Source organism: Ictalurus punctatus, chromosome 27, assembly GCF_001660625.3.
Source record: "Ictalurus punctatus breed USDA103 chromosome 27, Coco_2.0, whole genome shotgun sequence".
Taxonomy (NCBI): domain Eukaryota; kingdom Metazoa; phylum Chordata; class Actinopteri; order Siluriformes; family Ictaluridae; genus Ictalurus; species Ictalurus punctatus.
Genome location: NC_030442.2, coordinates 3696435 through 3711140, shown reverse-complemented (window position 1 = coordinate 3711140; position 14706 = coordinate 3696435). Strand labels below are relative to the sequence as shown.

General features: G+C 43.8%; 1 protein-coding gene across 2 annotated transcripts in view; it reads right to left on the bottom strand.

Moving 5' to 3' along the window:
• Window positions 1–6493, bottom strand: part of bcor (BCL6 corepressor) — a 48110-nt gene extending 41617 nt beyond the window's left edge. For both annotated transcript variants that reach the window (XM_017458999.3, XM_017459001.3), the window contains exon 1: window positions 5688–6493. The gene's annotated coding sequence lies outside the window, so the exon portion shown is untranslated. The remainder of the gene's footprint in view (window positions 1–5687) is intronic.
• Window positions 6494–14706: the final 8213 nt, after the last annotated feature.

Below are 14706 nucleotides of genomic sequence, written 5' to 3'. Positions count from 1 at the left end.
AGGATGCACTCCTTGTTGTTTTACGTAACCAGTTGACTTTTTTTTGTTGTTGTTGAAATCTTACACGCATTTGGAGCCGTCGTGATTTTGTCGTCCGAACAAACGCACGACGACGGTTTGAACCGACGTCTCGTATTTTCTATCGCGTGATCACGTATCCACGACACCACGTGGGATTTTTTTCACTATAAGGGATATTTAATTTATACTTGTTTAGTTCTGATATCGCAATCTAAACTATAAACATGAAATTATTCCCATGGTAATTCACCCTTGACCAATACTGGGGGGGGGGGGGGGCGCAGGAGGGAGGGAGAGAGAGAGCAGAGGGGGGGAGAGCGCGGGAGGGAGTGGGGGGGAGAGGGGAGGGAGAGAGAGAGAGAGAGAGAGAGAGAGAGAGAGAGAGCGAGCGCGGGGGGGGGGGGGGGGGGGGGGGGGGATTTGAGTTGCCGAGCCTGCGAGCTCCTACGCTATTAGTCTCGACAGCTCACGCGGCACCACCATTTCACAGCTTGTGAGCTTAGACAACTTCGTGGAAGAGCGCACAGGATGGTGTGTGTGTGTGTGTGTTTGGAGGAAGTGGGGGGGTTTGGTAATTTCAGTAATCCAGAACCGTCTGCGCAAAAAAAAAAAAACCCAGTGCACAAAAGTACGTTTGTGTATATAACTAGACTTATACATTTTGTAAGAGTGACTACGGCGCGCGCGCGCGTACGTGGGGGGTGGGGGTGTGGGGGGGGGTTGGGAGGGGGTGGTGGGGTTGGGAGGGGGGGCGGCGCAGTCCAACGCATATGCGTCTGGAGAACCTTCCAGAACCTCTGGACGTGCACGCGTCATTAGAAACGTTCTTGTGTGGCATCCAAGTCTCATTTCGCACCACTTAAGCACTCTCTGGTCTCTGCACGGCTGCTTTAGTGTTATGAAAGGAGGAGAAAGAGCACGCGCCTATGCGTGTGTGTGTGTGTGTGTGTGTGTGTGTGTGTGTGTGTGCGTGCGTGCGTGCGCGAGACAGAGAGAGACAGAGACAGACGCTTGGGTCAATATGACAGCGGTTTTATACAAATAAGTTTCCAGGAGGTGAGATACTGGTGGTCTCAGACTATTTCAACAGGACGTAGTGATTTCTGAAACCACACACACACACACACACACACACACACACACACACACACACACACACACAACTGTAACAAAACACTGTCACACTAACGGTGCTGTAAAGGTTACACGCGCTGACATCCTGAAAAGTAAAAAAAAAACAAAAAAAAAACAAAAACGATACTGTCTCGTGAAATAATAATAATAAAAATAATACTAATAATAATAATAATAATAATAATAACGCTCCCTTCAGCACACTATTTATGCAGTTTGGAACAAAATAAAGCAAATAAAAAAGCCGTGTGTGTAGTTTTGTGTGTTCACAGATTTAAGACTACCTGATAACGCAACGCACGGCGTTATCTTTCCGCCGCGAGCGCGCACTATACCGTATAACATCGCGTGCACTGTGGTGTTTTTTTTTTTTGTTTGTTTTTTTTCAGTGGTGTTCCGTTCCTCGCGCTGGCTGTTGGAAAAAAAAACCTCGCGCACACACACAGAAAAGGAAGAAAAGAAAACAATGCGTAGGCGTCGCTCCGGGCGCTCCTGCTGCGGCACGGAGAGAGAGAGAGAGAGAGAGAGAGAGAGAGAGAGAGAGAGCGAGCGAGCGAGAGGCTTGGTGAAGCGAGGCGATGAGAGACGAGACGAGACGGAACGAGTTCTCGCGTTTCAGCGCTGCCGTCCCGAGGGGCTCGCGCGCGTCCCGGGGAAGGCAAGGCTTCCATTCAAAACCCGTGACGTCTGCGGCGCGAGCCAACTCGGCTCTGAAACGCGATCCGCGCCAGTGCGAGGTGATCTTGTCCCCCCGTCGCGCCTCGCGCTTTTATTCCTCCCTCACGACGGCTCTCGCGCGAGATATTTCCGCTCTCAAACCGCTCGCGTGGGGATGAATATAAAGCAGAGAGAGAGAGAAACAGAGAGAGAGAGCGAAACAGCAACCTGGGTTTTTAACGGAGAGAAAAAAAACAACACTCTATTTAAGAAAGCAACCCGCGCGGATGGAAAATAAAAAGTAAAAAAAAAAAAAAAAAAAAAACTCAGAAACGACTCAGAGACTCGTTTCTTTCTTTCTTTCTTTCATTTGTTAACCATTTCCTAAACATAAGGTGCGCTCTAATCCCGGACCCGCGCGCGTATAGTTCAAACGGCCACCCGATCCTTTGTGACTTTTGACCACCACCCCCGCCTTTTTTTTTTAATCAAGGGAACTTTGCCCTATTGGACCTGTTTCTGCGCCACTGAAGCACCAAAACACGCTTCCTGTTATAATGCGAGGGATATGAAGGCGCGTGAGCTGGTTTCCGGGTTGTCAGTGGGGTGTATTTCGGAGACTCTCGGGCGTGCACGCGGAGCCCCGTGTAGGCAGGCAGGCAGGCAGGCGCGAGCTCCCCGCTGAGACGCCTGCGCTATAAATAAACAAATCCGGATAGCGGAGATGAACATGACGAGAAGGAGAGAGGAGAGTGGGGGGGGGGGAGACGGGGGGGAGAGCGAGAGAAGGCGAGGTGCGTGCATGGGGTTTAGGAGAAACCAAATAAACGGGCTGCCGGCAGCTGATAGATAGACTACGCGGCCTGTTTATTTTTCCACAGCCGCCGACCTGCGATTAAAGCGGTCACGACTCATGACGTGGAATTTCACCTCTTGCGCAACACGTAGCACCGGGCCAGGGGCCACCCACGCTCCAGCGCGTGACGCAACGTTCAAAGGCGACCCGGTTATCATCATCATCATCATCTCTTTTTGGCTCATTTCCACCTCAAGGCCTCGAGCCCCGTTTTGATTTGCAGCGCCGATTACACACGCGCTATGACGTAGCGATTATTGACGCCAGTCTCCCGCTGATTAACGGGGCACTCGCACGTACTTGATGAATCCTGCCTTTAAGCCACGTTCGATGGAGCGGAACTGGGCCAAACATTCCTAAAGAAGTAGCTCGTTTCTACATCACGTGGACTACGGATCGCTGTAGTTACAACCTTCGTTTGTTGCTAGGGCCATTAACAACATGTTGGGCTGAAATCTACCCTGGGTGCATAAACATAAACGAAACGTAAAAAAAAAAAAAAGGGTGTAGCCCGCTATACAGAAACTAGCTTACATGCATCTACAGCTAGCTACGAAAATACGCGTAAAAGTCCAAATAGCTACGTAAATTCCGTCAGGTCTGAATGAGCGACTAACGCATACAGCGTGAATCGCCGCAACGGATGGCGATCGATACGTAAACTGTTCACGGTTTAGCTGTTGTTTCCTAAGCACACGTCACGTCACCAGTTTTGACGGTTTGATCCGGCGATAATGAACGCGTGCTTCGTTAAGCAATATTTTGAAAGTCGCGGATTATTTATTTATATATTTATGTATTGCTTAAAACGCACCATCTAGTCAGGAAAAAACAAAACAAAACCAGAGTGCCGGGATTTTCCGATCGCGAAATCGAGCGAATGCCAACACTCCGAGGAGCTCGAAAATCACGTGACGTCAACACGACACGCGTTTGGCCAAAGCGCTCTTCGATTCGTGCTCATCGAACACGAGTACAGATAAAAAGAGCTTGCATTTACCAAACAAACGTCACTGCGAAAGAGCGCGCGAAACAATTTAGTGCGATTGCGATTTCGCCGATTCGTGTAGATTTTCACGAAAAAGCACAAGGACGCCGCAAATCCTCTCTGGTCTGATCGGCTGTCTTTAGAGAAATCGTTTACGGCAATGAAAATTTACGCTTCTTTCGCATGTTTATTCCGTTTTTGTTGTTGTTTTTTCCTTCCCGAATTTTCTTCGGAAAGGAAGGAAGACACTTCGCTGGGCTCACCGGTCCACCATAATCTTACGTGTGGGGGAAAAAAAACATACACTTGTGAGGAAAGAAGGGTACTTAAACAGTACTTAAGTGTATACCTTTGACCTGGAAAAAGGGCCACGTGTACTACAGGTACTACAGATACGATAAGGGTGCCAGGTGCGATCGTAGCAACAAGGAAAGGTAGAGGTTTGCACTAGTACTATTTTGTTTCCTCAGGAAGTCGTCGAGTCGTACCAAAAAGTCCAAACCCAAACCCCGAGCACGCTCATGTTAAACAGCCTACACCTGTAGCAAAAAAAATACAGTACCGTGTTACCAAGAGACAACCGAACTAGTACCTAGTACCAATTTCTAGGGGGCGTGGCTTGTTCTTCAGACAGTCCTAACACCCCTGCTGTGATGACGCTCTGCTGTTTTTTGGGTGGCTCGCGACGCAGCCTGCAAAGTCCAATTAAGGCTTTTTACGCCTTTTCCGCGAATCTCGCGCCCACAGGCTGGGAAATGGGAGGATTTTTTTTTTCTTTTTTTTTTGACGACGCCGGGGCCGGTCTGCGTGCACATAAAAACACGCGCGCGGGCTATAAAACGTGCCTTTGTTTTTACAATGCACTTTTTGTTTTCCGTTACGTGGGAAGGCGACGCCGGGTTCGAGAAGAGATTAACTTGAAAAAAAAGAAGAAACAAAAAACAGCGTCTGGGGGACAAAAGAAAACAGGACTGTCTGCAAAAAAAAAAAAAAAACACACAACAACAACAACAATCCCACCTCAAGAACGAGACAAACAACTAAGATTATTTCAAATGGGAAAAGCCAGACAGCTCACGTAGCCTGTGGGAGGAAAGAAAGAAAGAAACGCAGAGAGATCACGCAGGAGATTCCGTACAAACTACGGTCCTCGTCTCCTCTTTTACCCTCGCACGTGCCCCGAAAAACTAATTACATGCCATGCAAACTGACTTTAAATCGCGTCTCAGGTATGAAGGTAAAATGTTGTGTCCTCTACTGGGAGGGGGAGAAACCGACCCGGGGAAGGAAAAAAAACCCGAAATGGCGGTGTGCGCGTGACCTCCAAAAGCGCTTAACTGCAAAGTCGCGAGCACAAGGTGAGGTTACCGTCTGAGGGAGGAAAAAAAAAAGGGCGAGGCTTCAAATCGATCAATCTAGCTGTATCTAAGCTTCCAGAGAAAAAGACGAAATGAGGCATGGGGTCGTGATCGCGAGCTCCGACCAAAAAAAAACTTGACGTGAAAACCAGAACACGTGCATTTCCGAGAAAGCCGAAGCTTCCACAGAACCGTGGTGTGTTTTCACTTTGAATAAACGCCGAAGAAGAAGAGAAAAAAAATCCACAAAAGGTCAGCTAAGAGGAAAGTCCCATGATGTATGTGTGTGTGTGTATGTGTGTGTGTGAGAAAAATCATTAATGAATGACAAATAGCCCGGAAATGCAGACGTTTAGGCAGGAAGGGACGCGAACTCTAAATCGGGTAACGTCTCGCGCACGTTAGTGTGAAGTGAAGTGAAGTTCGTGCCGACCCGGTCACCGGAATGCTCACGAGTCAACCGAGGAAACGCGCACGAACGTGTTTACAAACAACTTTTTTTTTCTTTCAGAGCACGCGATTGCCATAAATGCCTCTCTCTGACGAGTGCACGAGATGATTAGCTGTTTGTAAAGGATTACGTCGTTTAAAGCCAAAACTCTGACACACACACACACACACACACACACACACAAGAGAGAACCGATATAAATAAAAGTTCAGAACTTCTTACCTGTAATGAATGAGAAGTGTGAAATCCGGTGCTCCGTGAGCACGAGCGGTGCTTTCCTCTTGTTCGAACTCACAAAGGACGCAGCGCGAGCGCCGTGTCGGGACGGGGCAACAACAACAACAACAAAAAAATATCCGAGTTGAAAGTGGAGACGGAGTGAGCGCGCGGCTCGACTCGGTAATTTCGGGACTTCAGAGTCTCCGCGAGTATCCGCTCAGAGAAGAACGCGGTGCCGAGCACAGAAGGGACACGCGCATCTTTGAATTCCCAAAAGAAAGCTCCGAAATCGAATCCCGTTCCTTTGTCCGAACAGAGCGCGAGTCCATGTGGCGGAAAACGCGAGTGCAAACGCGGTGAAGACTTTCCCTTTGGACTCCGGAGGACACACAAACAAAAACAAACAAACAAAAACTAATTCGGTCCGCTCGCGCCTCGCAGCGCCATGTTGGGGGCTCGGCGAGACACAGGCGAGCACGCCGCGCGACGGTACGGTTCCTCCTCACTCCTTACTCACGCGCACAAAGCGGAATGCGCCGGTGACGAACACACAACCTTGGAACTGACAATCGTGACGCTCATTTTTCTTTCCCCTCCTCTAATCCTTTGCGTGAGACGCCACGCCAACGAGCGCTCTTTGTTCCCGGGTTTACGAACGCGCGAGATCCCGAACGCGCAGCTGAGGGGCCGGAGAGTCGAAAACTGCTGCTCGTTTCGAGCTCGCGCGCGAGACTGGCTCCTGACTCACTCACACTCGCGCGCGCACGCACGCACACACACACACGCTCTCTCTCTCTCTCTCTCGCTCGCTCGCTCTCTCTCTCTCTCTCGCCCTACCCAGAAGGCCAGTCGGGGAGGGGGGGGACCGCAATTACCATAAAAACCTCCGCGCGACGCCCGCGAAAGGGGGGGGGGGTGAGGGGGGAGAGAAAAAAGCTAGAGAGTAAACAAAAATAAATCGACAGCCTGACGGACACCGAAAAACACCACCACAACTACACCGTGTGTTACAGAAAAAACGCTCGCGCCTCGACACGGAGTTACATCTCTGACCCGCGCGCACCAAAATATCACCCCTCACTTTAACTCACTTTCTCACGCGCCCGGATCCGGGACACCGTCTTACTTTTATTATTATTATTATTATTATTATTATTATTATTATTATTATTATCATTATCATTATTATTGTTGTTGTTGTTGTTGTAGTAATAATAATAACTGATAAATAATAAAGAATGGAAGGAATAGATAGAAGAAGGTTGAAATACAGAAATAAAGGCACAGACAGAAAGAAAGAAAGAAAAAGAGAGAAAAGATTGAAGAAGGATAGAGAAAAGAAAAAGGATGGACAGAGAAATGGTAAAAGAAAGAAATAAGTTGTTGAGGGAGAAAAGTCAGAGGAAAGAAAGAAAAAAGAATGGTTGAAGGAAAGGAATGGTGGAGGAAAGAAGGATGAAAGGATCAGCTCGGATTGAAGACGAGTAGATTTTATTTTGTAGATGAGATCAATTCAGTGTTTATTTCAGCGCCTGAGCCTCCTGAGCTTTGACCGCGCAGTCACGTGATTAAAGACAATAACGGAGACGACAACGTCAGAAGAAAAAAAAAAAATATATATATATATATATATATATATATATATATATATATATATATATATATATATATATATTACACACGCGGCATCGTTACTGAGCGCGAGGAGGATTAAAGCAGCCGTAAAGCCGAGGCGGAGGAATGTTTCAGCGGTAAAACCGGCTAGAGTTCAAACAAAGAAAAGTCCCGCGTGCGCCGCTTTAATACCGGAGCTCCACGCGCGCGCCCGCTCACACCGGGCCCGGTGTTTACGGAGGAAGAGCGATAATAGCGCGAGCTGGGGGCGGAAATGGGACTCGCTTAAGGCCTAACTAGGGGAAGGTAGTGTGTGTGTGCGTGTGGGATTACCCTCCCCCACGCGCTCTACGTTTTTTTTTTTTTTTTAAATTCTTCTTTTTGCTTGCTTTTTTACTTTATTTCTCTTTTTTAACCCTTTCCATTTTTTCTTTGGTTTGTGCTTTCTATTTATTTATTTATTTATTTATTTCTCCTTTCTCTCTCGTGCATCTATCTATCTATCTATCTATCTATCAAATTTCCTGCTTTGTTTTAGACCTTTCTTTCTTTGCATTTTTCCATCTGCTTAGCTTTTTTCTTTATTTTTCTCTTTTCTCTCTCTCTCTAATTTTTGATTTTTCTCTTTTCTATCCATCTACTTGTTCTTTTTTTTGCATTCCCCCTTTTTATTTCCCTCCTTCCATCTCTCCTTCATTGCATTTCTCAATCTGCTTAGCATTTTTCTTTATTTTTCTATCTATCCATCCATTCCTCCCACTTTGTTCTTTTTTTGTGCTTTTTATTCCCTTTCTTTCTTCCTTTCATACAAGTGAGGGAAATGAGTCCTGTATCAGAATTACTGAGTATCATTCATGACAGTGTAGTTACAGATGTACACCGAGTTTTGCTCCTCCTTTCCCTCCTAAACGAACACGAGTGTGTTTAGTGATCTCGGCCTGTGCACTGGGTCATTGTTATTGTTGTTGGAGCAGCAGGTGTGTGACTGGAACACTGTGTGCACTGTACAGTGGAGTGTTATTTAGTTGATAGAGTACTCTACATACCACACACACAGATCTTATATAATGATATACACTGTATTATAGACTATTAACACTCAAAGGCCATTTCCAGTCATATAGAGTCAAGTGCCCGCTCCTTTTTTTAATGAAAGACTCGATTTTTCTACACGTTAAAAAAAAGAATTCCAAGAAGATGAAGTGTGTGTGTGTGTACATTACAACAAGCACAAAACGTGGTGCTAGGGGCCTCTTGGGCTTGTTTATATTTTAACAAAACACAATCTTACCAAAGGAACATCGGAGAAACCAAACACACTCAATGTTTTGCTAAGGTTTTTATCACCTGTCGGGTTTTTTTTTTTTGTGTGTGTGTGTGTGTGTTTTATGCTACCTTTGCCACTTAACTATATTTGCATATTCATTAATTAATGATCTTGTATAAATAATAAAAAGGCTTTTGGTTATTATATAGGCTTACAAAGTTTCGACTTAGCAGTTTGGATACGGTAACCTGTATCATCATCATCTTCATCTTCATCTTCTTCTTCTTCTTCTTCATCAACACACACACGTTATCAATCCACACGTCAACGTTATTTTCCCCCGCAGCACCAACTCTGTGGCTTTGAGCACACTTCCATTCAAAATGCAAACTAAATGCACCGTGCTTGTGTGTGTGTCTGTCTGTGTGTGTCTGTGTGTGTGTGTGTGTGTGCGTGTGTGTGTGTGTGCGGGCGCGCGCGCGCTGATTTGCTACTTAATCCGATCTCCCCTCGCGCGCCCTCCTACCCTCCATCCCTCCCTCTAGCTCCCCATTGTGTTGCTCCGTGATTCCCGCTGAGAAAAAGAAGACGAAAAGGCGGGGGGAAGAAAGAGAGAGGGAGAGAGAGAGGGGGAGAGAGAGCGAGAGAAAGGGGTTTTTGAATGCAGGCCCATCAGCGCGAGCTCCTCTACTGCCCGGCCGGTCGGTGCTTTAATGTGCGTGCGCTCGCGCTCATCAAGCAAAGCGTCCCTGGCAGGCGCGGGGGGGGACAAAACAACCCCGACAGGCTTGGTAACTTGGGTCGCGTCCCAAATTGCTCCATTACTGCCCCACTGGTCGCGCGGGCTTTACTCAGGGGGAGGGGGTAATGAGTTGTGCATAATTAATTTAGATGGAAAAATAACGTGGACTGGCACGTGCGTACACCCACACACTCTTAGAAGAGAAAGGTACCAGACTGTACTGTACTTTACCCAGGTGCATACTAAAAGTACCAATGGTACCACCCGAGCGATAAGGACAAGTACAGTTTGGTACCTTTTATTTCTGAGTGTGTGTGTATGAGAGAGAGAGAGAGAGAGAGAGAGAGAGAGAGAGAGAGAGAGAGAGAGAGAGAGAGAGAGAGAGAGAGAGAAATAAGTAGGCAGAAAACATCCACATTTAAACTCACTCAGGTATTTAAGAGTGATTCACCAGTCCAGACATGATTCCTCAACAATTATTTTTTAATTTTTATTACTCGTATTAAAATACTCTGATAGATTCAGGCAAACCGAGAATTTGGTTCACCAACGTTTAATAACCTGACTACCAACAAATGGACCAGACTCAATTATAAGTGATGTTTTTGTTTTTTATATTATATATATAAATAAAATATTAGCAACATCTGAGTAAGAAAGCTTGTGAAGATATTTTCAGGGCATTTGAGATCTCTAACAAGTACTTACCCAAGTACGAGTACTCATGGTAAATAACACTTGAGTAAAGAAAAGAGGGGAAAAAAAAAATTCTTATATATATATATATATATATATATATATATAGTACTTAAGGTACACCATTGATTGATTCCACTCCAGAGACAAGAGAAAGTACAGTTTAGTACCCATTTTATCCCCCTGAGAGTGCGGTGTACAATATTGAAATTATTAAGACTTGCACATCTTCACATGCACTTCCAACAAAAAGGGTTCTTGACTGTAGTTTACCTTGTCGCTGGAGTGCTACCGTGAAAGGATGCATGTTTTGTACCTTTAGTGTTCGTCATTTGCCTGGAAACCTTTACCGTAGAAATAAATAAATAATCTAAACTCACTGAACCTTGAACTCTCCAGGTGCTCTTTTAGTGAAAAGGTCCAAAACATGCACCCTTCATGGTACCACCCAAGCAACAAGACAAAGGTACCTTTATTTCTCAGAGTGTAGGGTGGTAGATGTGTGGTGTACACGTTACTTCACATGATAAAAAGGTACCATCCCACCAACATGGATAAATATAGTTTAGTACCAAAAAGTGTGGCTCGAAAGAAATTGTATTCTCCCAAATATCCTACAACAACGACAAATTTGTCATACGTTGGTAACGTTAGCATTTAAATATTAACGAAACATCATCGGCGTGCTTGCGTTTGAGCTTATAGACTGGATATGAACTACAACATGTTCCTACGGATAAACTGTCAAAGATCATCCAGTCATCGTGATCGTTTCGGATCGCTACGTTTCCAGTGTTAAATATCGGAATATATTGTGTAACCGATTAACAGTGCTTCCCCGAGGCCGTATGACGAAACTGGGTATTATGACTAATCAATAGAGAGTGAGAACAGAAAGGAAAAGAAAAAAAAAAAAGAGAAAAAAAAAAAAAAAAAAGATCTTGTGGTAAGTGCTGGTCTGAAAACCCTGACTTTAATGACTAATGCTTCCTTTTCCCATGCTGAGCATTACAGGCAATTCCCTCGATGACTATTCCCTTTAAAATGTTCCTTCAAGCAAAGCTACGTTTAAGTTTTTGTCCTTTCCGCGAACTCGGTCACACTTCTCCGCTTAGGATAAATGTAAAGTTTCGATATTTCAATGACGTATTCGCTACAGAAGAACTTATCGTTAGTGCGTATATTAACGACTGTGTCGTGGGGTGTAGTTTAGTTAGTACAGAGGATGAATAATAAACGCACAAAAACGTGTTGTTATTTAACAAAGGGAAACGTCGATATGGTGAAGATTTCTGTATGGAAGGAGTCTCTAGTTTCAGCAGAACAGTCTCTGCAGTGCTACGGTCTCTATTCCTCAACTAAGGAACTTTACCGGAGTAACAAAATGGCCGTTATGGTATTGACAGATTCAGGCGAGGAGGAAATGACCAGGTCAAGTCGACTACGGGAGATTAGATAATGGGAGATTAGATAATGGGAGATTAGATGGAAGCCCTTGAAATCTTTCAGGTGGGGATCGTAATTAAGACATGACGCCCTTAAATGGTAACGCGTTATTCGTTTCAACTCGTTTTCTTGAACTGTAATCACCTTTTAATGTCGTTGAATTCTGGGAGATCGGTGCGAGGCAGTTGACAGGAAGTAACTTTATTCAAGTATGTGAACCGGTATTCATAGGTGCTTTTCCACCCATATCCCATTATTTTGCTTTGTGATGTCACAATACTGTATGGCTAAAACCAAAAAACCACCATAATTCTCTTTCAATATTCATCCGTTGCTCTTCTTTAAAAGGTTCCTCGGCTTGTTCACCGTTTCCTTGTCAGAGAAAGTTCCAAGTAGAACCATAAACTATTGAAAGATTTAAAAAGGAACCCCTGAAGAACCATTTTTTCTAAGAGCGTATGTATTAACCATTAATCAGGTAAGTGTGTGGTACAAAATGTTTTTTTAGAACCCTTAAGGTCTTTTGTTGGAAACCTTAAAGTTTCTGTATAGAGGTTTTGTTTTTTTTTGTTTTTTAAAAAGGCAGAAAGGATTTCATGAGAACCCCTCTTTTTTTTTGGAAGTTAAGAATCCTTAATTATTCCTTAAGGAATTTCAGCCCCATAAATTGTTCTTGGCATCCAAAAGTAGTTCTTTGGTAGGAACCCTTTAAAAGTCTATGTACGACTTTAGAATAAAGTGCACGTATTAACTGGGTAAATGTGTGGTAGAGAATACTTAGAGCCCTTAAGAGTTCTTCATGGGTTCTTTAGTGGGTTCATTAGCTAACTGAAGGGTTCTGAAACAAAGATTCCACTTGGAACGCTTTCTGACAGAAAAATATGTGGAAACTTTAAAAGAACACTTTTTTTTTGGAAGCTAAGAATCGTTAATTACCCAGAGTAGTTTTTAAGGGTTCTTTAATAATTAAGGATTCTTAGCTTCTACTTGGAACCATCTCTGATGGTTTGCTGTAGGATTCTACATAGAACCTTAAAAGGTTCCAACTGAAGGAATAATAGTTTTACAATGGACCCTTCAATAATTTTGGATAATTAAGGTTACTTCGCTCCCAAAAAATGAGTCCTTTGGAACTCCTAAAGGTTCAATGAAGAATCTCACAGCTAAATATTTTCCTGTCTGAAAGCAAGCGGAACCGTTGAGTACTTGACTTCCAAAAAACGGTTCTTGCTAGAACGCTACAAAGGCTCTAAATATGTTGATCACTCAGTTAATACAGTCTCAGGGGGAAAAGTGTTCTTGAAGGGTTTTTCAGGGCTTCTATTACTGATAGTAGAACTTGTAATAGTACACTTTGTTGTAAGGGTCTACACAGAACCTTTAAGAGGTCCAAGAAGAAATGAACACTTAATTATGCAACATTATTCTAGGGTTCATTGAATTATTAAGGGTTCTTACAGTAAAAAAAAAAAAAAGTTCTACTTGGGACCATTTCTGAGCACAAAATCTATGTTGTAGTATTCTACACAGAACATTTCAAAGGTTTCAATTCCAACACAATTAAGCATTTCAAGTGGAACATTTTATCCAGTAACGCCTTAAAAACCTGGGTAAGTGTGTGGAACAAACTCAAAATCATTGCTCGTCTGGGTACTCGGTACGTTCTACAGAGAGAGAAAAAAAAAGCGTTCTTTAAAAGGACATCAGATAAGTGAATAAGTTTTCCGAGTCCAACGTACTTTCTGATTGGGAAATACTGCTGTAAGGTTCTACACAGAACTCTGCTTCTCACAGCAGGACAACCGACAAACACTTAGTAGTTCGAAGATGTTCTAACGGTGTAGTACGTGTACTCTGAAGCATCAAAATACTCTCAACTACGTTCTCCTGCGTGCCACGTTTTTTTTTGTTTTTTTTTAAACACAACCCACAAGCCGGAGCGTAATTCCATTAGAAACACTTCTCATAGTTCACACGGCATGTAATGAAAATTTTGATTAAACTGAAAAGGCCATGTCTAATTCGCTGTGATTCAGGAAGCCTTTCTGGTGTTTTTTTTTTTGTTTTTTTTTGTAGAGAACACACAGACGGAGACCTCGCCTCGGAGTCAACGTTAGCATTAAAAAGAGGAACCGTTCTCATGCAATTATTTTCCTGTCACATGTCATCGTACGCAAACGCGGTGATGAAATCGGAACTACGGCATATATGAAAGTCCAACTGTGACGGAAAGAGGAGTTTTGAGGAATCTTAATGAATCTCATGAAACAAACTTCGTTATCTTAATACTGCGATTTTAAGATCATTATTCGCACGATCACGACATGAAGAGGTCAGCGGTTTAGCTGCCAAATTGCACGATCAGACCTCCGACTGAAAGATGGCACAAATGTAATGTTATAATTTGCATAAAGGGGTGGGGCTTTAAAAAACCCAACCCACTACAAATAGCATGTACGCACGGTCAAAATGATGTTGGTTGTAGCTGGTGGTGTGAAGTGTGTACCACAGAAATATTATAAACGATTAACATTTTTATTTATTAAAGACACATCGTACCTAATGTCCGAAAACCAAGTTCTCGCTTACGTTACAGCAGCTATAAACAGTCGTTCTCTCACCAACCAGCTTTTCATGTTACTCCAAAGAAGCGTAAGCTCCGCAGTTCTGAAGATGTCAGAAGTAGTTCCATCTTTACCTCCGACATTGGAGACTCCTTCCGTAAACTCAAAAACAGTCGTCTTCTGTGAACAAGCTGTTACTATAGAAACAATAACTTATTACCGTAGAACGAGCGAATTAATACGAGCGCTATACGATACTGTCTGTTCTGCCATTATAGAAAATTAACCGAAACCTTAGGACCAGACAGAATCCACTTTGACAGATTTATGAGAGTAGGGCGGATTACTTCTTCTTACGAGTCCGAATTCAGGAGCGTACGATGTTATTGACAGAACGCAATTTAACCATGGTGTGAGCCCTGGGAATCGAACTCGCACCCTTTAGGTAAATTCCTGGGTCAGCACTGCTAAAGCTCGTCATCATGTGTGAACGCGAAAATCCCAGAACTGTGCAAACTCAATCAATCAATCAATCAATCAATCAATCAAACACGTGGCCTGAGCGTTATGCTTGGTAGCTTCAGAGATTAGTTAGCAAAAAAACAACACATTTGGCTAGATGAATATAATCGAAAACAATTAATTACATTTTTTTAGTTCAATTAAATGAATTTCTACCAAAGAAATTCTGAA